This window comes from Balaenoptera borealis, assembly GCF_965194805.1.
Source record: "Balaenoptera borealis genome assembly, chromosome: 1".
NCBI lineage: Eukaryota > Metazoa > Chordata > Mammalia > Artiodactyla > Balaenopteridae > Balaenoptera > Balaenoptera borealis.
This window is the reverse complement of record NC_138860.1, coordinates 23,587,923-23,611,621: the sequence shown is the minus strand read 5'-3', so window position 1 is coordinate 23,611,621 and position 23,699 is coordinate 23,587,923. Positions and strand designations below refer to the sequence as shown.

The window sequence follows — 23,699 nt, the reverse complement described above, 5'->3', positions numbered from 1 at the left end:
GGGGCGTGGAGAGTCTGGGCGTTCCGGGCGCCGGCGGGACGGCCACCAGGGTGCCGCGGCTATTCTCAGGCCTCCGGCCCTCCCTGGCCAGGACTGCTGGTTTACTTAGAGTATGAGGAAAGTGGAAGTTTGAGGCTCAGGAGAGAAGGCGCCGCTCTGCCTGCCCAGCTCCCTGCACAGTGCAGGCGAGGGCGTGGAGCTAGCTGGTGACTCTCCTCCCCAGGGCGGGCTCCTTGGGGCTGGGCTCCCCATCTCCCCCAATGGGGAGAAGCGCTGTTCACCGGGAAACCCAAGGCCAACTGGACTCTGGCTGCCGCAGCCTGGGTTGGGAAGGCGGTAGCACTAGGCAGATGACACAGCCCTTACCTGCCTCCCCTCCCCCAAGGCCTCTCTAGGCCAGTTGGCACCTGAGAGGAAGAGTAGGGCTGCATCAGCCCAACCTCCCTGGGTCGGCCAGTTGCTAGGTTGGAACCACTGAACCTCCAGGCTAAAGAGGAACTCAGCAACGTGAGTTCACCCCCCTCACTTCATAGCTGGGGAAACTGAGGCCGGGGGTGGCCGTGACTCCCCCCAGGTCATGTGGCCAGGGAGCAACGCATCTGGAACAAAGGGAGAAAAGGACCACTGCCCTCCCTGCCCTCTGTGGTAACTGCTCTAGGGCAGGGCTTCTCAATCTCAGCACAACTGACATTTTGGACCAGATAATTCTTTGTTATGAGGCCTGTCCTGTGCATTGTAGGGTGTTTAACAGCATCCCTGGCCTCTACCCAGTAATACCAGCTCCACCTCCTCCCCTACCCCCCCCACCCCCGCCACCCCCCGTGTGACAACCAAACATATCTCCAGATATGGCCGAGTGTTCCCTGGGAGGGAAATTGCCCTCAGTGCAGAACCCATGCTGCAGATCAGCGGTTCCAACTTCAGGATGTGTTAGAATCACCTGAGAAGCTGTTAAACGATTCAAGGGATCTGGGGTAAGGCCGGAGAATCTGCATTTCTAACTAGTTCCCAGGTAATGCTGCTGCTGGTGGTCCGGGGACCACACTTTGAGAACCCTTGCTCTAGACTGGATTATAAACTCTAAGAAGGCTGGCTATCTGTCTTGCTCCCCAAGGTATCCCAGTGAGCACTGAGCCCAGTTCCGGCAGATGCAGGAATCTCACCAACAGCTGTTTAATAAACACTTGGGCCTGACTGAGGTGGGAGGGACTGTGGCCCTTCTGTAGCATCAAGAAGCAAAGAGAAAATGCCATCTCCAAGATAACAGGTGAGCAGACAATCCCAGAGCCTCTCTCCGCGCACAGACTGGTAAGTTGGTCCCGTGCAGAAAGCTGGATTCCCCAAGCTGCCCTCCTGGTTGTAACCCTCAGGGGGAAGGGTGGACCCATGACTCCACATCCATGGTGTCCAAGATCCCAGTAGAAATTTGAAGAAAATGCTACAGTTCCAGGGGCCTGCTGCCCCCAGCCAGGCCTGTGAAAGTCTCAACAGCCCAACTCTCACATTTTACCAACTCTCTTTTCCTAGGGAGGAGAAATTCCATAATCTGTCCTTCGCACAGCCTGCAAGCTACAGGCTAAACTCCTAGTCAGCCCCAGGAGGCACCCCGACTCTGGAGCCTGAAGCCATACAAAGCAGTTTCTCTGTCCCCCAAAAACAGACCTCCAAATCCTGGGACAACCCTCCATTTTCCCTATCAGAACCCTGCTCTTCCCTCCTCAGGAGTCAGCAAAATCTCTTGTCCGTGAGCCGCCCTTGCCCCCATGGCAGTGTGTATTTATGCTCGCCCCTGAACTCTCACCCCAGTGGGCTCAAGGTCTGAGGGTAACAGGTATCTTAGGGAGGGCTTCCTCGGACACTGCTGTGAGCAGTTTGTATCATCTGACCCATTAATCCTCACAACAGTCCCACTTTACAGATGAGAAAACCAAGGTTGTGTAACTTGTCTGAGATCACAGCCAGTAAAGGGGGTGGGGTTGGAGGGGAAATGTGGCAGGATTCTAATGCAGACAGCCAGACCCACAACCCACCCTTCCCCAGACCACCTCTATTCCTTATGCTTTGTTACTTGGGGAGGATTTTTCTGTACGATGAAACTGTGTGCTTCTCAAAGGCAGGGATTCTGTCCTTTTCAGCCCCAAATCCCCACCATGCCTTGTTTGTAACAGGAGGCCGATAAACCACAGAACTGAATACTGTAATAGCCAAGCCCGTTGTGACAAAGAGAGCAGGGCGGAGGCTCAGGGAGACCACATGGCTCTGCTCAAGGTCACCGGGGGTTATGAGCTAGCTCAGGCCTGCTTGGGGCAGGGGGACTGCTGAGAGCTTGTAAGGAAGCTGGGAGACGCTGCCGTGCTGTCCAAGTCACCTTCCTTGCAGGCGTCTTTCCTATCTTCCCCTGACCCCTCCGCCCCCTCCAGCTAGAATGCGATCTTCTGTTTCTTCGGTCTTCCCCTTGGCTCCAAGCACGGGGCTCTGCCCACACAGGCGCTCAGTGTCAGCGCAGGCACACACTTGAAGCTGCAGGGCTGGGGTGGCTGGTGGGCCTCAGTCCTACCACTGGACTCAGGTAAGACGTTGACCTTTAAGATGGAAGCGTATGTGGAGGGTCCCCTCAAAATTGGAACTGAGGTAACAGTGCTAGAGAGAAACTAGGATGAATCAAAATGTAACAGGAGACTTTCATACAGTCACTCTGGAAGACTGTTTGGCAGAATCTACTAAAACTGGGCAGATACAAACGCTGTGACTCAGCAATTCATTCCTAGGTATAGATCCAACGAAGATGTGTCCACGTGTTTACCAAAAGTCACAAACGAGAATGTCCGTAACAGCACGATCCAATCCGATCTGTAGAAGCCAAAAACTAGAAACAATCCAGATGTCCTTCCACCACAGATGATGGTCTCTTGACACAAGGGAACACCATACAATGAGAACAGACAATCTGTAACTACACACAGTGACAGGGATCAATCCCACAAACAGTGCTGGGCCAAAGATGCCAGACACAAAAGAGCACACACCGCATGACTCCACTTACATAAAGGACAAAGACAAGCAAAACGAATCTATAGTAAGAGACTTGAGAATAGCGCTTTCCTTTGGTATGGGGGCTGGAGCCCAAGCGCTATTTTTTAAACTCCCCAGTGAACACAGTGCGCAGACAGGGGACAGGTCCGTATGTAGCCCAGAAAAGAGAGGCCTCAAGAGCAAGACTTGGGCATGTGCCTCAACAATGCAGGGGTGCACTGAGCAGTCACGAGTGTGGGGTGGCCACGGTCACAGGCCTCCCCATAAGCCTGTATGCTTCCCCTCAACTGTGGCACCCCACCCGGGCTCTGGTTCTCTACTCAGTGAGAACTACTGACTCAGAAGTCAGCCGCAGGTAAGCCTGATTGCTGGAGGAGGGTGGGACATTAGAGGGCAGACCTAGTCACTGGGTCCCCGGGAACAAGGTGTCACCCCATCCTGCCATACATCAAGGAAATGCATACACCCTGTGAGTTTGGGGAAGCCTGGTGGCCCACTTGGGTGTTCCCATTTGAACAGCCAGCCTGGCTTTCCTGGAGAACCCCCATTCCATGAGACATCGCCCCACCAACAGCAACTTGGACTACCTTTGATTTTAAGAACCGGGAACGTTTTGGAGTTTACAGTAAAGGATCTTCTAGCTTGCTTCCCTGTTTGAGTAGTTCAAAGCCCAGCTCTGGGCTTCCCTGGTGGCGCAGTGGTTGAGAATCTGCCTGCCAATGCAGGGGACACGGGTTCGAGCCCTGGTCTGGGAAGATCCCACATGCCGCGGAGCAACTAGGCCCGTGAGCCACAACTACTGAGCCTGCGTGTCTGGAGCCTGTGCTCCGCAACAAGAGAGGCCGCGATAGTGAGAGGCCCGCGCACCGTGATGAAGAGTGGCCCCCACTTGCCACAACTAGAGAAAGCCCTCACACAGAAACGAAGACCCAACACAGCCAAAAATAAATAATAGATAATAAATAAATTTTTTTAAAAAAGAAACACATCTCTACATAGCCATGGATCAAAGAAAAAGTTATGATATGAGAAAATATTTAAAAAAAAAAAAAAGCCCAGCTCTGCCATTTACCAGCTGAGGGGCTTTGGACAAGTTACCAAACTGCTCTGACCATCTGTGGCCTCCTCTGTAAAATGGGGATAACGCCGACCTCACAGGCTCAAAACAGGTACTCTACCAACGTGTGTTCCTTCCCCTTCCCCCAAAGCCCTTATTACTGTGCAGAATCTTCATGCAGGAAGAGACCCCAGAGGACCCCTATCCCTATTAGATGACTTAGGTATAAGCAGGCTGGGAGCAGGAAAGTGCATGGCGTGGGCGTCTGCTGGCCTCCCCATGTGCCCTCACCAAGGACGGACTTGAAGGATAAGGAAAGCACAAGGCCACATACATCTTGGCTACCAGTGTTTTGCAGTACGTGTACCTGGGTAGTCCCCACTCTTCTGAGAAGTTACATTCTCAGCGTTAGAGAGCAGAATTCTGTTTACTAAGCCTTCCCGTTTCCAAGGAAAGCTATATTTATCTCTTCTGTGTGGTCCGCTCCTGCTGGTGTAGAAAATATTCTATCTATGTCAAAACATCAATATTTAGGAGACACCATGAAAAATTCAGAAGTAATACAATGCAAAACAAGAGTGCCTGCTTTATTATGCTAGCACCTGAAACTGGAGGTTAATTCATCTACTCCAAAAGTTCAGAAAATATATTTTATCTGATTAAGTTGTTGTTTTGTTTTGTTTTGTTTGTAATGCACTTTTCCAGAATACTGGCAAAATACTTTGCTGAGGGAATTGGAGAGCGGGGAGTAGCCTTTCAGAATGAAAGCATTTTTTTCTTGGAGCCACAGTACCCTTCCTTAAAAAATGATTAGTTTGTCTAGTAAGGAAAATGCAGTTTTTGTTGTAAACTAGCCTAAGTTTTTTAAAGACACAGTAACTGGAGGACAGTGGTCATTTAGTTCTAAAATGTTGAGCTTAGAGGTAAATCTGAGCAGCAGTTGACTACTCTGATAAGAAATGGGATTATATGAAGTTTAAGTCAAGTCCCCACATTCTATATTGAAGCTTTGAGCATGCACTTCTGAAACTTGGGAAAAAATTAGGAATTAGTTCAAGTTGAAGAAGTCAGTTGTGCAATATGGTGACCTTTACCCTTAAAAGATGCAAATAGAGCAATTTATTATTTTACTTTTCTTTTGTCTTTCTGGGTCTTACTCACAAAGGACAATTTTAAATATAGGAGATCAAGTAAAAGGGGTGCTTAGTTCTCTAAGATTGCTAAAAGGAAACCCAGTCTAATAATTTCACTGACTGTATAGTATTTCTGTTATGCTTGGGGCAAAAACACAAGTTTTAAATCATACAATTGGGACTTCCCTGGTGGCACAGTGGTTAAGAATCCACCTGCCAATGCAGGGGACATGGGTTCGAGCCCTGGTCCAAGCCTGTGCACCACAACTACTGAGCCTGTGCTGCAGAGCCCATGAGCCACAACTACTGAGCCCATATGCCACAACTACTGAAGCCCACACACCTAGAGCCCGTGCTCCACAAGAGAAGCCACCACAGTGAGAAGCCCACGCACCGCAACGAAGAGTAGCCCCCGCTCGCCGCAATTAGAGAATGCCCGTGCGCAGCAACGAAGACCTAAGGCAGCCAAAAATAATAAATAAATAAATAAATAAAAATACCAATGGAATTAAAAACATACGATTCACTTTTATTTTTTTTCTTTAATTTATTTATCTTATTTTATTTTTGGCTGTGTTGGGTCTTTGTTGCTGTGCATGGGCTTTCTCTAGTTGCGGCAAGCAGGGGCTACTCTTCGTTGCGGTGCACGGGCTTCTCACTGCGGTGGCTACTTTTGTTGCAGAGCACGGGCTCTAGGCGCACGGGCTCAATAGCTGTGGCACGTGGGCTCTAGAGCGGAGGCTCAGTAGTTGTGGCGCACGGGCTTAGCCGCTCCGCGGCATGTGGGATCTTCCTGGACCAGGGTTCGAACCTGTGTCCCCTGCATTGGCAGGCAGATTCTTAACCACTGCGCCACCAGGGAAACCCACGATTCACTTTTAGATTGATACTGAAAGTTCAAGTGAAAACTCTTTTCTTGTAATTTGAATATGTAAAGTATCAAGAAGTCATTTTGTTCGTTTAAAGTAAATAAGAGATTTGTATTGGTGCTGGAAAAGTAAGTATAAACTTGCTTTTGGATCAAAGGGCAGTTTAGTAGACGCTACCCATGACTATGAGCTGGGGTCTTTGCAGGCACAAGGAAGAAGACACAGTCTTGTACCTGCTGAAGTTTATGCTCTAGTAGGACAGATAAACAGATGAACAAATAACACCTTTCTAATGATAGATACAATATATCTGCACAGATGGAAGAGAAGTGTGCAAAGTTAGAGTGGTAAGTCTGCCACAAAGGTTTCACAGAGGAGGGTGTCACTGAGTAGGGTTTTTAAGGATGAATAGGAGTTTACCAGGCAGAAAATAATGGTGGAATGGGGATAAATCTAGGGAGAAAAGAGAACATGTGCAAAGGCATGGAAGTAAGAAAGTGCGTGGTGTAAGCAAAGAAACACAAGAATCTACATCCATGTTCAGTGTAGAGTTGATGATTACAAACTTTGGAGTGTAGTCATTTAATTTCTTTCTATTTAGCTGAAAGGAGTCCCTACCTTATCTCTTTTATGAATTGTTACTTCATCATGTTGAAGCTGACCCAGGAGTTTAACTTAGAAATTGTGTTTGCAATTCAGATGACCCTTCTGTAAATTAGATGCCAAGGAGAGTGAGGAAAGGAAATATACTTGGGAGGTGAGTATTTCATGGTTGCATGAGAAAAAGGTGGCCAGGGCAGGAGATTACTCAAAACCAACATTCCACCCCAGCTGCCCTTAGTGATTGGGATTCTCCAGCAAATATGCCCTCAGATTGATAGTGTGGCAGACTGCCAGCTATGTTTTCCTCTTTGTTCTCAGCACTGGAATTTTTATTTTAGTTGGAGAAGCGCAGCTAAACACTACATTTCTTGGCCCTCTTTGCAACTCAGTATGACAGGGTGATTAGGTGCTGACAAAGAGCTGGAAGTGTATTTGAGGCAGAGCCATCTGTGACCCAGACAGAACCTTTGTGTGAATTAGGAAAAGGCATCCATTCTTCAAAATACCATCAGAAGATGAACCTAATATACTGCTTTGCCATATGCTAGAAAGCACTTGTAAATAAAATATAAATCCATGTTGATGATATGAATGGCATCCTTGTCCAGTGAACAACCTACACAAGAGTACATGGGTCCTGCATGTGTGTGGAAGACTATGTAGAGAGCCCTGACTCAGCTGGGAAGCACACCCTTTTGCCCTTCCCCTTTCTTTTCATGCCTCCTGGGACACAGACATGATGGCTGGACCCTGGTAGTCATTTTGGACCATGAAGTGATCTTGAGGATGGAAATCAGAGATGATGGAAGGATCTTGCATTCACCACGAAGCCACCAGCCCAGGCCTGGACTGCTTACTCCCAAACTTCCTTTGTATGACAGGAAAATAAACTTCTATATTGTTTAATCCATTGTTATTTTGAGTTTTCTATTATATAAAGCCTAACATAATCCCAACTAATTGAGAAAGTCAGGGGGGAAAGAAAATATATCAAGTTCCCCCAGGGCACACACTCTTAAGAACAAATGCCCAGTCTTCAAAATTTTCAATGCTCTATTACTGTTCCGTCTCTGGAACATTTATATGATAAATAAACATTTTCCTGCTGCCCCAATCACATAAAGGTATGTTCTCAAAAGACAGCAAAGAGGAAACAAACTTTCACTGAATATGCTTTTGCATGTTGAAAAAAAAATTTTTTTAACCAAATGCATGTACTATCTACCCCAAAACAAAATAATTATACATTTAAAAAATATGGACAACCACAAGAGTGAGTCTTCCCTGTGATCCGGCTCCAACAGTGAGTCAGACACCTCGCAGCACCAGAACTGCGCAAACGCACTCAGCAGCTGAGGTGTGACCTCCCAGTGGCCAAGAAGCCCTGGAGACAAAGGTGAATCCAGAAACTCAGAAACCCATGGGCATCTGGGGGCTGGGGCCCTGGCGAACATATGAAACAGGGTGAAGAAAGCTGGCTGGGCTGTGGGAGAAACACTGGCTGCCGAAGAACTGGTGTCCAAACGGGGCTGTCCTTTCTGTGCACATGGCTCCCGCTGCCACCTCTGGACAGATGACGGACGTGAGCATCTCTAACCCAGACCTCCTCTGAGCTCCAGACCCAGGCACCCACCTGCCAACTCGATAGTTCCTCAATGTCTCAAAACCTCCTCCAGTGCATCTGAAGTTGCACTTGTCTCCCTAAGCTTTGTCTCCTTCTGGGGTTCCCTCTCACTGTAGCTGGCAGTAGCCACCTTCCATCTGCCAAGCCAAAAACCCAGGCGATGTCCTTGAAACCCCCCTCCTCCATTTCATCCACATCCAATCTCTCGGCAAGTTCCGGCAGCTCTACCTCCCAAATTATATCCCCAATCCTTCTCCACCACCACCACCCCGCCCAGGTGCCCAGGTGCCCGTCTCTCCCTGGACTACAGCTGGTCCACTCACCCCTGCTCTGCCCCCTCCAATACACTCTGTAGCCACAGCGATCTTTTGGCAATGCAAATCTGGCCCTGTCGCGCCCCCTGCTAAAACTCTTAAATAGCTTCCTGCTACTCTGGGGACAAAGCAACACTGGTTAAGGGGACCTTCAAGGCCTGTGTGGTCTGACCTGCCCACACCCCTCCCAGGCTTCAGCCCCGACCCCCATGTCCTTTCAGGCCTGTGTGCTCACCTGCTCCCTCCTGCTGCAGGGCTTCGCGGAAATGCTGGTTCCCTCCGTCTGCAATGCTCTTCCCGTCCTCTCTCAGCTCCTTAACTTGTGTTCATCCTTCCGATTTCAGATCGTGTCCCTCCTCCAAGCCTATTTCAGCACCATGCACCCCTCCTTCCTACCCCTTGTCACTGTCACGTTTGTCCATGAGGTTGTGTGACTGGTAGGGGTCTCCCCCCCGGAAGGAAGCTCTTTGAGGGTAGAGACTAGGGCTGCTTTGGCTCCCCTGGGTCCCCAGTGCCTGGCACTTATTGGATGCTCGGTAAATATTTGTTGAATGGCCTTTTCCCCCGGCCGGCAGCTCGCAGGCCACACAATGCTTGGAGTTACTGTAAAAGACGTGAACCAGCGGGAGTTCGTCAGAGCTCTGGCTGTCTTCCTCAAAAAGTCCAGGAAGCTGAAAGTCCCTGAATGGGTGGACACTGTCAAGCTGGCCAAGCACAAAGAGCTCACTCCCTACGATAAGAATTGGTTCTAGGGCTTCCCTGGTGGCGCAGTGGTTGAGAGTCTGCCTGCTAATGCAGGGGGCACGGGTTCGAGCCCTGGTCTGGGAGGATCCCACATGCCGCGGAGCAACTAGGCCCGTGAGCCACAACTACTGAGCCCGCGTGTCTGGAGCCTGTGCTCCGCAACAAGAGAGGCCGCGATAGTGAGAGGCCCGTGCACCGCGATGAAGAGTGGCCCCTGCTTGCTGCAACTAGAGAAAGCCCTCGCACAGAAACGAAGGCCCAACACAGCCAAAAATAAATAAATGAATGAATGAATTAAAAAAAAAAAAAAGAACTGGTTCTACACACGAGCTGCTTCCACAGCACGGCACCTGTACCTCCGGGGCAGCGCGGGGCGGGGCTCCATGACCAAGATCTATGGTGGGCGTCAGGGAAAGGGTGTCATGCCCAGCCACTTCGGCAGAGGCTCCAAGAGCATGGCCCGTCGGGTTCTCCAAGCCCTGGAGGGGCTGAAAAAGGTGGGAAGGACCAAGATGGGAGCTACAAACGCACACCTCAGGGACAGACAGATCTGGACAGAATCGCTGGACAAGTGGCAGCTGCCAACAAGAAGCATTAGAACAAAATAAAGTGCTGTTGACAACTTGTGATAAAAAAAAATTTGTTGAATGAATGAATTTAAAAGTTCTTTGAATGACAGCGTTGAACATTATCAGACCTTTTGAACAGAAAGATGGCTGAATTCTCCTTGAGGGATTATAGACGACCTACTGCTGAGCCTAGTTTGTAGAGATGGGCCTGTATCCCAGGCGCACTGTACATGTCAGGGTTTGGGACCTAGAAAGATGACGATCAGCCTCAGGATCCTGCTGAATACAATGGGGGGAGGGGCGGGTCGGCCAGCCTGCCCTCGGAGAGTCTCCTCCCTCGGACCCAGGCAGGTGGTGAGGACCTCACAATCTGAAAATGCTCCCCAAGTTATAGAAAGCTACTAGCTAACTCCAACTCTTACCACGTACCTGGCCTTGGGCTGGATGCCCAAATGTCCTTCAAGAGAAGAGGCCGAAGAGGGTGGACACAGATCTGAGCCCGAGGAGAAGGCCCACCTGTGGCCTGCACGGGGGATTCCTCCCTCCACCCTGTTGTCTGACGTCTTCCTGACAGGGATTCAGACTCAGGAGCGTGATAACCTCGTGTTCCTTCTGGGGAAGTAGTCGGCCAGCGGTCCACAACCGCGGGGCAGAGGGGTACACTGTGTGCCCCCAGACTCCAGGCCAGAGAAAGGTGGGGCTGGGGGTCTGTGTGCTTCCTCAGCCTCGGCCCCTCGCCGCCCTACCCAGCCTTGCTGCTCCTTCCTGGGGAGAGGCATATCCAGCAGAAAGGGGAAAACAGATGGCTTCCCTTCCACTCCAGGTGGGCATGCCAAGGAAGGCCGCCCAGACCAGGAACGTCCCTCCAGCAACGTGCACCGAAGGCCGGCCAAAGCCTGGGGCTCCCAGGGGCTCCCCAACAGTGATGCCCGAAACTCCCAGGCAAGCTCACTGTAGCAGAGACCGCTCTGGCCCAGGATGGATGGGGGAAAACCCTGGGTGAAGGGCCTCCCCAACTCTGCACAGCCCAGCACGCGACCAGCCTCTCCACCCACAGGCCTTTCCCGGAACCCCAGTGGCCAGCGGTGCTGGGGTGGACGAGGCCCATGGGCAAGGTCAGCTGGGCTGGACAGATTAGAATGTTCTGCACTTGGGACAAGGGCCATGTTTATCTCCCTGAAAGATCTGGAGCCAAGCCCCGGGAGAGCAGCCTGGCAGGAAAAGAAACATGACGTTTGTAGGCAAAAACAAAGGGAGGTAAAAACGTAAAAACAGTGTGGGGGGCAGCCTTCTTATGGGGAACCCTGTTCCGGGGCCTGAGTGAAGGCACATCGCTGTGTGCCCTGGAGGGTCATACCCGCCCCCTGCCTGCATTCCCATGCCCCCAACGAGATATATATATATATATATATATATATATATATATATATATATATATATGCACACACACACATACACACACCTGTATAGACAGACAGAAAGAATACAATTACTGACTGCTAATCTGATCTGATGAAAATCTTCATGGACTCAGGAGCCAGTTTGGCTGGTGGTCAGGCCCTCAGGGCCTGCTTTGAATCCTGGCCCTATCCCTTACCAGCCATAGCCTAGGTAAACTTAGACCAGTGCTTTCATTTCTCCAAGCCTCAGTCTCCACACCTGCAAAATGGGTGGAGTAAAGTACATCCCTTACTGAATGAATGCAGGGAAAGTGGCCGCACAGGGAACAGCTGTCACAGGCGTTCGCGTTTTGTTTTTAAATCCTGAGGACACTAAAGGTCGGGGAGAGAGGCCCACCCTGAAGCTGAGGGAACCTTCCCTGAGGAAGTGTTACCTGAACCAAGAAGGGAAGTTAGGAGTTGAAAAGTTGAAAGAGGGAAGGGCAGAGGGTTCCAGGGCAGATAGGATGCCTGAAGGCCAGTGTGGCTGGAAGGCAGAAAGTGAGGGAAGCGCGGCCTAGGATAAGGAGGGGGCTCTGGGCTCTGGGGCCTGAGTGAAGGCAGCCTCAGCACCTGCCTGGAGGGTCTGGATGGGTGAAGGGGGGGAATCATATGGGTGGGCTGGCTGGCCCAGAGCACCTTCAGAGAGGGGATGCTGACCTCCACAGATTTTAAATGCCCCTGAGCTGGGGGAGCAGGGGCCACCACAAACTCATTTACACAAGCTGCCATGCAGACTTTTAGTTAAACAACACAAGCGGGGAGCAGACTCTCTCCACCCTGCAGGGTTCACACACTCACGCTCTGGGAGTTTCACTTGAATCCTTTCCATCTCGAATTCTGTCAGGTTGTCCACTGGTTCTAAATTACCAGAGAAAAAACCCAAGTGGAACACAGTTCACTGCCTATGAGGAAAAAACATTACCTTCCTGGAATTTCAATACGTGGCATTCTCTACTTGAGGAGAGAAAGACTCCTATTTCAGGAGATAATAGGCGTGGGCCATATAATACACCTATTTGATTTCCTTTCCACCATTAACCACACTCTCTCTCCTCCCTCCCCTCCCCAAGCCTGCTTTTCCTCAGCAATGTGCTCCCGGTCTGGAAGCTTCCTCAATAGTGTGTAACAGGATAGCACTGCGAGCTGGGCCACAGCACAGTCACCTGAGCTGGCTTTATTGTCTGAAACGCACTGAAAGGGTCCCTGTGCTTCAAATACTGCAGCCCTAAGGACTAGGGTCTGAGTTCAGAGGAATATTCTGGGTTGCTGGTGTCTTGGTGGGGTCAGTTTGCTTGTGGAAATGTCTAGGTTGCAAAAAGAAATAAAAAGTCAAAAAAGGCTAAAAATACTTCTGAAGTTCAACCAAAGGTCCAGGGCTCAACTCTGAAATTAAGGTGTTCCATCTTGACAGTATCACTGTGACCCTGAGACCCACCTGTGGGAAGGGGGCACAGAACCGGCCGAGGGCAGGGGGCCGCCTTCCCCCACCCGGTGGCCAGCCTGCCGGCTCCGGCCTCCTCACAGCGACAACTTGGTTCACAGGCAGAAAACCTGGAGAGCAGGAAAATACATCCATTTTCTCCCTAAGAGTTGGTAACAGCGTCAGATTTCCCTGAGCCCTTGGCACTCAGGGGTTAATCACGGAGCTTGGTGCTGGAATCAGCGTTTCTCTTATTTTCCAAAAGGCCCAAGTCTCTCCAGTTCTAACGAGAAGGGTAGTACAATCGGAAAGTCGCCCCCAGTATCGCAAAGGTCACTCATGCCACCTGGAAAGCCACGTCCCAGGTTGAGCCGCTGGGGGGACACCCTGAGGTGGTGGTCCTCGGGGAAGGGTGTAGGCCCACGCCCAGCCACTGAGAAGCACCACGCGGGTCTCTGACACGGAGGCACCTGGCCTCCCGCTCCTGGTCATTGGCTTCCTGCAGCCCTCACGGCTCACTGCAGGCCACAGCCTGGCTAGAGCCAGCCCGATAGGCCCACGGCGGGGACGCTCAGAACCCTTCCAGAACATGAGGACACGTCTGGGCAGCACCACCTCCTCTGAGGAAGCCCAACGAAGCCCTGGACCGGGGCATGGTGGTGGGACGACTCCATAAGCACATCATCCCCTGTGCTACGATAACCCTAAGAAGTAAGGCGGAGTTGTTTTCTGTTTTAAAGCGATTTAAAAATGAAGCTCCAGGGCTTCCCTGGTGGCGCAGTGGTTGAGAATCTGCCTGCCAATGCAGGGGACACGGGTTCGAGCCCTGGTCTGGGAAGATCCCACATGCCGCGGAGCAACTGGGCCCGTGAGCCACAACTACTGAGCCTGCGCGTCTGGAGCCTGTGCTCCGCAACAAGAGAGGCCGCGATAGTGAGAGGCCCGCGCACCACGATGAAGGGTGGCCCCCGCTTGCCACAACTAGAGAAAGCCCTCGCACAGAATCGAAGACCCAACACAGTCAAAAATAAAAAAATTTAAAAAAATGAAGCTCCAAGAGGCTAAACAGTTTGCCCAAGTTAACCCAGCTTGCAAGTGCCAAGAAGATATTTTAATTCAGTCTGTTTATCAATCTTCCCAAACGCTAAAGGTAGTAAAAACTCCTGCTCCTGACTCGGGACAAGACCCATGGTTCCCATTTGTGAGTTAGCTATAGATTCCTCCAGAGAGTCCTTGAGATCCCCAAATAGAAGAGCATTTTTTTTTTCCTAATGCAAGCACTTTCAGTTGAGCCTAACAGGTGTGGCTTTGCAGTAGTTGGACCGTGCACTCAAATGGCTCCTCATGGGAACAGCGCCCACTGCCTGACAGCAAAGCCAAGACAGACAATGGGTTCCAGTGGACAGGAAGACTCCACTCCAGGTCCTTGAGCCTGTCTAGAGGAACGTTCACAGGCTAGACTTTAGACAGTGAAAACAGCTGCTCTCTGGTGACAAAGGATGAACTATGACCTCCCTCAGGAAGTAAACATAGAGTCATTCCTCAGTATCCGTGGGGGATTGGTCCCAGCACCCTCCGGATACCAAAATCGGTGGATGCTCAGGTCCCTTATATAAAATGGCAGAGTGCAGTCTGCCCTCCACATGGCTGGGTTCCACATCCACGGCCTCAAAGCCTAGGGATACGGAGGGCCAACTGTAACCTTGATGGCAGAAGAGGCTGTGTTTCAGTTTGAACCTGGTTTGCACAATGGCGTGTTCAGTTAGGCAACCAAGGGCAGGATCGTACCGTTCTCTCCTTGACAAGACAGCGTCCAGCACTCCCTCCTCAGGGAAGGGGGTGGGGGGGTGCTGGATCCTTGGCAAAGCTTTGGTTCCCTCTTGGGGGAACTGCTGGGGTGCCATCTCCCTGCTGCAACCTCCCCACCTGACCATACAGCCCCTGGAGCCTCTGCTCCTAAACCACTGGGCTCAGGCCAAGAACCACCCACCAGCAGCCCACAGGTGACCCATGGGGCCAGCTGGCCTGGGCAGTGACACTTCTGCCTCAACCCTGGGCCCTCGACCTCTGCCTGGGGTTTTGCCCCCTACACCCTGGCCAGGCCCTTCACTCTATTTGACGCTGCCCGCAGCGAACCCGGCGTAGGCTGCAGGACCACCCAGGCCCCATCAAAGCTGACAGCTCCCCACTAACCTCTTTCCTTTTCTGAAGATCCCTTTGGACTCTTAACCGCAGAATCATCACATATTAGATCTGTAAGAAGCCTTGCAGATTATATAGCCCAACCTCATTTCATGGATGAGGTCCCCAGAGGGGAACTTACTGGCAGAGCTGGGACACCAGCCAGATATTCTTCCTATGCCAATTCTCTTTCCACATCACTGTATCACCTCTCAAAGGAATGAATCATTATGATGGGATGTAGGGTCCTATCAGAGGTGGGTTTTGAGCATGGGATCCTAGAGACCCCTCAAGTCACCACAGGCCTGCTCTGTCTGTGTCCACTCCAGCCTGAGTGGGTATGCTCTGGGCTCCTTCTTCGGCAGTAGTGAGCAGCTCACACTGAGCCCTGCCTTATTTTGTAAGCCCAGCTGGGTTCCATGTCTTTGAGTATCTCAGCTCAAGGATGGAGAACTGGAATCTGAGCAGCCCCTGCCTTTCCATGTCTGGGCTAGGCCAGGATGCTGGAAGGAAAGTCAAGGTGCAAGTCAGCAATGACTAAGCCTGGGAGTTGGGTTATGTCAATGGGAGGGTCACCGTGTATTGATAACAGGGGGGCCTCCTGTGCCCTCCAGCTGGTGCTGGATTTAGACCTCAGACATGAATGAGGACACCACAGGAGGGGGCTGGGGGAGGCACTCCACTTCCTCCAGTGATCCGATGCCCTTTCTCTAAAGGTCCCTCTGCCCAAAGAGGCCCCATTCAGTCTCTTACCACGGATATCCCACTCCCATAAGTCTGTACCAGCCCATGCACTTAAGGGATAGCCGGGAGGCTGGTGGGATCACACAGGGAGCATGTGGGTTGGAGCAGGTGGTGTTGAAGTTCACCCTGGTGGCCTTGCTGAGCAGTTATTTCCCATGGAAGACTTTCCTTTCCTGGAACTGGATGTGGGGGGAGCCTCTTGTTCTCAGGCTGAGCCAGTTACGTTTATCCAGTAGCTCACTCACACCAAAGGACCCTGGTGGCAGCTTGGCCCACACTCAGCAAACACAGATATAAAGTTCATCCATGCCAGCCACATGCCTGCCATGGGGCCTTTGCACTTGCTTGACCTGTGCACCATCACTCCAGATAGCAGTCTGCCACCCCCTTACTCCTCAGTATTATTCAAATATCCCCTCTCAGGGGGGCCTTCTTTTACCCGCCCCCCCCACTTCTCTTTTCAGTGCTGTATTTTGCTCCCACATCGCTTTCTAACATAGTTTATATTTTACAAATTTATTGTGCGTATCATCCATCTTTCCCCCAGCAGAACGTAGACTCCGTGAAGGCATGCTCCCTGCTGAGCCCCCGAGCCGGGGCAGAGCCTGCACACAGTGGTCAGTCTGCTCGCATTGCCCACGCCTAGGTGGGAAGGAAAAAACTGCTTTTTGCTAAATCAAACCTGCTGGGGCTAGTGAAAGGCTCCTACAACGTCCGCAAGCCCCCACTCCCTGAAGGAAGCAACCACCATACCAGAAGACAATGCTACTTCCCAGAGCGGTACCGCTTCTTGCCAAAGTTTATTTTTAATGCTGAATTCAGAGGAGTCTGCAGAGCGGCACTGAGACAGGCATAAATCCCAATGCTCTCAGCAATTTCCCGCAACAGCTCGTAAATCCGATGTACTGGGTGCTGAGGTGCCGAATGCAGAGGTCCCCCCCCTACTCCACGGCGGAGCCGGCACCGAGCTGCAGCGCGGGGAGGCGGGCAGGGCAGAGAGAAGGCTGTCTGCGCATCCGGGCGCCAGGGGCCCACCCAGGCTTTGTGGAGCCTGAAGTTTATATAGTGGAGGAGAGTGAAGGGGGTGGGAGACGAAGCTTTAAAAGAAGTCAAAACTAGGATCACAACATCGCTAGAGTCTCTGACCGCGCCTCCACCCCGAAGGCGTCAGAAGGGCCGGGCAAGTGAGGGGCCGGAGGCTTAAGTTCCCCAGCTTCCTGCGGGGAGGGAGGCTAAAGGAGTCTCGGGTCTCTGCTGCGCTTACACTGATCACATCCCTGGGCTCCTGCTACATGGTGAACTCTTAACCCCGGGCCCAGGTTTCCTCTCCTGTGCGCTGAGCTGAGCAGGCTGGCCTTCTCTCCCGAGAGAAGAGCAAGGGGAGGGAGAGAAAAACTGGGGCGGCGCACAGAGATGGCGAGAGAGCACGTCTCAGCTAAGAGACTTGAGATCGGTTTTAGTGCACCGGTGACAAACAAGTGCAGCTGCACTGCGTGAGCCAGACGCACCCTGGAAGCAGTACTCCCCAGGAGAACTAGGCAACGGGGCCCCGCTGCTCTCCCCCGCTGGCCCGAGCCCGCTCGCAGGGCTCACGCGGGCCTCTCCCGGAGTCCGGAGCGCTTGCGGGCCAGAGGGGGCGGGGACCGAGCGGCGCGCTCGGAGCCTAGGTCTGGACGGAGCTGCGGGCTGCGGGGAAGCGGGCGGGAGCGGAGGCCTGTCTGGAAGTCTCCCTGGAGCCCTGGCCGGACGGCGCCGGCCGACAGCGTCCCCCAGCCCGCGGGATCGCGATCCGCCCCTGCACCCTGGGAGCGCGGTCACGGCCGCCCGGGCCCCGGAAACTGCGCACGACGCCCCCGGGCGCTTACGGTCGTCTGCTCCTGGCTCCCGGGCTCGGCGGCAGCAGGTACGCGGTCCCTCCGGCTCTGGCTCCCCGGGTTCCCCGTCTCCCTATCCGCACGTCCCCTACCAACCCCGCGCTGACCCCGCCCCGGCTCGGCCTCCCAGAGGGGCGGGCCGGGGCCGGGCCCAGGGCGGCGGGGCGACCCGGGTTCAGTCGCGCTCCGCCCCTGTTACCTGAGCGACCCGGGCGAATCTCTGCACCTCCCTAAGCTCTGCCTCTGCTTTGGAAGAGGGCTCTCAAAGTGCTGTCCGCTGACCCGAGGAGAGAAACGAAGCCGAAGTGTTTAGTAACTCAGGCAGTAACTTTGTCCACTGAATCAAAAAACAAACAAACCCCAAGGTTGCACGTTGTATGACTTGTTTCATATTTCTAGCCGTTCATTGCTATTGTATTTTACACGTGTATTGGTCCAGGACAGATTGGGAAATTTAAAAACAAACAAATCTGTCTTTCAACACAAAGAGTCTGAGAAGCATTAGTCTGGGTGAAAGTACGACCCATTCAAAGAGGTCTTCATCGCACTCGTAGAGAACGGACGTGAGGGCACGGATGGGGCGAAGGGGAAGCTGGGACGAAGTGAGAGAGTAGCACTGACGTATATACACTACCAAATGTAAAATAGATAGCTAGTGGGAAGGAGCCGCATAGCACAGGGAGATCAGCTCGGTGCTTTGCGAAAACCTAGAGGGTTGGGATAGGGAGGGTGGGCGGGAGGTTCAAGAGGGAGGGGATATGGGGATATATGTATATGTATAGCTGATTCACTTTGTTGTGCAGCAGAAACTAACACAACATTGTAAAGCCATTATACTCCAATAAAGATGTAAAAACAAAAACAAACAAACAAAACCCAAAGAGGTCTTCATGGTGAGGATGAGGTCTACAACGGGTAGTTCAACCCCTGGAGAGTAGCACTTAATCAATCCACTTCCGTTCAGCAGAAGCTGGGCGCTCAGGCCGGTGGATGCTTGGCTCTTGACTTCTGCAACAACCGTTAATCCCCAGATCTTCATCCTTTGGAAACCTACCCTGTCACCTCCGTCATCGCTCCTCGTCACCGCCTCACAACTCCTCCGACACCGCTTTTATGTGCTCACAGATGCAGTTTCAACACCCGAGATCCTCAAGATCACAGCCGGCAGACCAGAACCAGGGCCTGTTACAGGGATATTAAGCTTCTGACTGTCACCCTGCATACAACTTCAGGATAAAGTTCACCCCCTTGGCCTCCAAACTTACTGCTCACCCTGGCCCAAGAACTCTCCATTTCAATGAAGAGAGGCTGTTCCTGGCTAACAAACACACTCAATTCAATCACATCTCCAAACTTTGCTCGTGCAGCATGCCTGGAAAGGATGCTCTCCTGCATCCAAACATGAAATCCTACTGTTCTTGAATTCCACACCCTCCTACAAAAGCCTTCTCTCATCCCTGCAGTCTCTGGCATCTCTGTGCTCCTTGAAAACGTGCAGCCTGTGAGATCCCTCCATCCCTCCCCCACATCTTTCAGACAGAAGCTGCTCTGCCTCTGGCCATTTTACCAAGGGACTCAAATTTGTTACTCTTCAAACTGCAGTGATGATGAAAACATTCTAAAATTAGATATTGAGGATGGTGTATCACCACAACTCTGTTAATATACTAAAAACTACTGAATTGTACACTTTATTTTTTTATATAAATTTTAAAATTTATTTTTGGCTGCGTTGGGTCTTCGTTGCTGCGCGCGGGCTTTTTCTAGTTGCGGAGAGCGGGGGCTACTCTTCCTTGCGGGGCGCGGGCTTCTCCTTGCGGTGGCTTCTCTTGTTGCGGAGCACGGGCTCTAGGTGGGCGGACTTCAGTAGTTGTGGCTCGCGGGCTCATGGGCTTAGTTGCTCCGTGGCATGTGGGATCTTCCCGGGCTCCAACCCGTGTCCCCTGCATTGCCAGGCAGATTCTTAACCACAGCGCCACCGGGGAAGCCCTGAACTGTTCACTTTAAAAGGATGAATTTTATGGTATGTGAATTATATCTCAAGAAAACTGTTATTTTTATATTAAAAAACTGCACTGAGGTTGTAACCTCACTCCTCACTCCTGTATCCTAATATCCTCCTCCTTGGTTAGATATTCATCCAGTGTTAGACTATGAAATCCAGGACAGTGCAAGATATTTCAAAGTACAGTCTATATATACACAGTCAGTAAATAAATAAAACACTGAGTCCAACTCAGCAGGGCAAAATTTAGACAATCAGATTTCAGCTTTTGGTCAAAAGCTGTTGAAAGGTTTATGGAGTGAAAGAATGGGTATAAAGTGATCTCTAGAATAAACTATGTATTTTTAAAAAGTCAGAACAAAGGCTGTTCTTCTGTACAGACTTCTGGACAGTTTCCAGGTACATCAGGGAGAATGAAGAATAATGTGTTGGGGGGAACAATCTTGGCTAAAAATTGTAGATCAATTCCTGAGTCACTGGAAGGAAACAACATCTTTTATGCCAAAAATGCATAATATGAATCTAATCATGAGGAAACATCAGGAAAAAAAAAAACCAAAACCCAGATTAAGTAACATTCTACAAAATAACTGGCCTGTACTTTTCAAAGATGTCAATGTCAGAAAAGTCAATGTCATGAAAGGAAAGGAAAGGCAGATAAAAACGTTCATGATGAAAGGAGACTAAAGAGTCATAAAAACAAATCGCAACGCTCTATCCTAGACTGGATCCTGGACCAGAAACCATTTCTATGAAGAATATTATTGAGACTACTGGGGACATTTGAGGAAAGTCTATAAATTAAATAATAGTATTATATTAATGTTAAATATCTTGATTTTGAGAATGAATTCTAAGTGAATATCCTTGATCTCAGAAAATACACACTGAATTATTTAAGGAGTCATGGCTGAAATGTCCTTCCATTTCATACACTATATATACTCTACACACACACACACACATATATATATATATGGAGAGAGAGAATTACAAAGCAAATGCAACAAAACGTTAACAATTAGTAACTCTGGGTAAAGCATATATGGGAATTCCTTATACTATTCTTGCAACAACTTTGCTGTTAAGTTTGAAATTATTTTGAAATTAAAAGTTTTTAAAAATGTGGGTTAAATAAACATGTACATTTATCTCAGTTCCCTACTGAAAACGCCGTGAAAATAACTACAGAGGGGTAGAAAAGCTATAAATTCCACCAGGAGAAAGTGATTGGGAGAAAAGATAACAGCAGAGGAGAAATGTCAACAGATTTTTGTAAGATGAAAAGTCAGATGATGATTGACTTAGCAGAACAGATAAAGCTAAAAACCTTTCTACAACCAGAAGCAAGCAGATTCTTGCCCTAGTCTTGCAGAGATCATTCAGCTATAGCCCATGGGCCACATCGGACTCACAACTTGTTTTTGTAAATTGTTTTTGTAAATAAAGTTTTACTGGAGTACAGTCATACTCGTTTGTTTGCATATTGTCTATGGCTGATTTCATACAATAGCAGAGTTGAGTAATTACCTGTAAAGCCTAAAATATTTATTATCTGACCCTTATACAGAAAACATTTGCCAATCCCTGCCTTAGAGCCCTGCCAAGTCTTAGGAGCTAGAGGTATGGGGAGTCTCTGAAGGCAGGGGTGTGGTGGTGTGGGATATGGTCATCTGCCACAGACCTTGAGTGTCCCTGCATGTTCCTGCTGGATGTGCCAAGAACGCAAGGCAAAGACTCAGTAATGGAGCATTGCTGTTTAATGGGTGTACAAGTTCAGTTCTGCAAGATGAAAAGAGTTCTGAATGGGTAGTGGTGATGGTTGCATGACAATATAAATGAATGTGCTTAATGCTACTTAACTGTACACTTAAAAATGGTTAAGATGATAAATTTTATATTATGTGTATTTTACCACACACACAAACACACACACACACACACACACACACACACACATTGGGGGAAAAAAAATCCTAGGAGGATTAATTTAAAGTTTGTATAAGGAGAATTTATATCTCCTGTCCCCTGTTCATAGTCTAAGCCAGTGACAAGTCCTCCCTCACTGTGGCCGACCAGGGGTTTATTTTCTGGAAACTGAACTGAAAGGCTTCCACCCCAGGGGCACTAGGCCCAAGTAGAACAGGGATGAGGCACCCAACTGAAAACAGTAGAACCAAGTGAAAGTCTTCCCATTAACCTGTGAGGCCCTCCTCAGCCCCTTCCCACTCGAGTTCACAGAACACTGTCTCCAAGTAATAATCCCGAGGCAGGAAGCAGAGGATCTGCCTCTGAACTAAATGAGCTGTCCCGGAGAAAAGAACCACAGATAGTGACATCTGGAGGCCTCAAAACAGCTGGCTCCCCATCTGACCACCCTCCATTGAGGTCAATCAGGCTACTGCCCCCCACGCACACAGAACTTCCAAATGGTGTTTTAGTGCCTCACTCCTAAATATTAAAAGATCACCAGACACTGGCAAAAGTCTCCCACATAAAAGGCAGAGTCCAAAATTGAGAGAGAAAGTGCTCACAGGTAACAGAAGAAACTATAATATCCTCAAAGAGATAAAAAATGAATTGAAGCAGGAACAAGACACAATTAAAAAAGAAGCATTCAGAGAATTAGAATGCACTTTTTGAAATTAAGAATTTAAGAGAAAGGTCAGAAGATAGAGTTGAGGAATTCTCCCAGAAAAATAGAACACAAATCAAAGAGATAGACAGTGGAAGAAAAAAAAAAAGGAAAAGAAAAATCAGAAGATTGATCCAGGAAGTCACCAGACTAATAAGAGCTCCATAAGAGAGAAAAGAGAATATAGACAGAAGGAAATTATTAAATAAATAATCCAAGAATATTTCCCAAACCAAAGCACAGGAGTCTCCAGATTAAAAAGACACAATAAAAAGCCAGAAGAACACACCAATGCAAGTCATTGTGAAATTTCAGAATACTAAAGAAAAAGAGAAGATCCTAAAAGCTTTGGTTGGGGGGGACCCAAAAAAACAAAAATAGTCAACACAAAGACTCAATAATCAGAATATCCTCAGACTTTTTAGCAATAACACTGGATGCCATAAAATAGTGAAGCCAGGCCTTCAAAAGTTGTGGGAAAATTATTTCCATAGAAGAATTATATAATAAAGTGTGAGGGCAAATTAAGGACATTCTCATACATATAAGGACTAAATATATTTTTACTTCTCATGCACCCGTTTCTAGGGATACTACTAGAGGATGTGCTCCAGCAAAACAAGGGGGTAAAATATGAAAGGGGAAGACATGATATTCGGGAACCAGGGGATCTAATAAAGGAGCAGCAATAGGAGTCCTAGGCTGACAACTGTGCAGCAGGCTTAGAAAGCAACCTGTCCAGGTTGAAAGAGGAAGACAAATGGCTGGGAGGCAGGTCTCCAGGGAAGAAATGAAATTATACATTAACTGAGTTAACTTTTTGGGAAATAACATGAACAGATATTTGTCAGATCTGATTGCTTATTTAGGGGAAAAAAGCTAAGGAAAGGAAGATAGAAAAATAAGTGAAGGAGGAAAATGATTAACAACAGGAAAAACAGAAAGTTGTTCAAGAAAGCAAATCTAATCATGGTACACTGCTTGGCTGTGTAGTGAGCATATTTACATAGTCATCATTAGGTAACCACTATTGATTTAACACAAAGTTATTGTTACTATCTTGGGAGGATGCAGTGGGAGTAGTAGGGGCGGGTGTATAATACTTAAGTCTTTACTATAAGAAAAAATCAATAGGTCATGTCTAAAATTGACAAACCCAGAAATATGCATTATAGGCATATTTTTAGATATTCAGAGGTAAATGCCAAAAGACTTGAAAGTAGAATGAGAAAAATGAGGGGAGGGGATTGTTATATTTTATTCTAAGCTTTGATTATTTGATTTCTCAATAACCATGTACAGATAAAAATAGAAATTCATTTTAAAATATTATCTTCTAAGGCCATTGGACACTCCAGATTCGTTGCATTTCTCCCTAGATTTCTAAAGCATGACTTGCACTCTTCCCAATTCCAGGCTCATATCAGTTCCAATAAACTGCTGTTTACTTCT

General features: G+C 49.4%; 1 protein-coding gene and 1 pseudogene across 3 annotated transcripts in view; one reads left to right on the top strand and one right to left on the bottom strand.

Moving 5' to 3' along the window:
- Positions 1 to 17,755, bottom strand: part of EPHX1 (epoxide hydrolase 1) — a 40,457-nt gene extending 22,702 nt beyond the window's left edge. For both annotated transcript variants that reach the window (XM_082344590.1, XM_082344591.1), the window contains exon 1: positions 17,599 to 17,755. The gene's annotated coding sequence lies outside the window, so the exon portion shown is untranslated. The remainder of the gene's footprint in view (positions 1 to 17,598) is intronic.
- On the top strand, positions 9,172 to 10,192 carry LOC309606905 (small ribosomal subunit protein eS19-like; annotated as a pseudogene). Its single transcript has 2 exons — positions 9,172 to 9,373; positions 9,689 to 10,192. The product of its transcript is annotated as a small ribosomal subunit protein eS19-like (transcript).
- Positions 17,756 to 23,699: the final 5,944 nt, after the last annotated feature.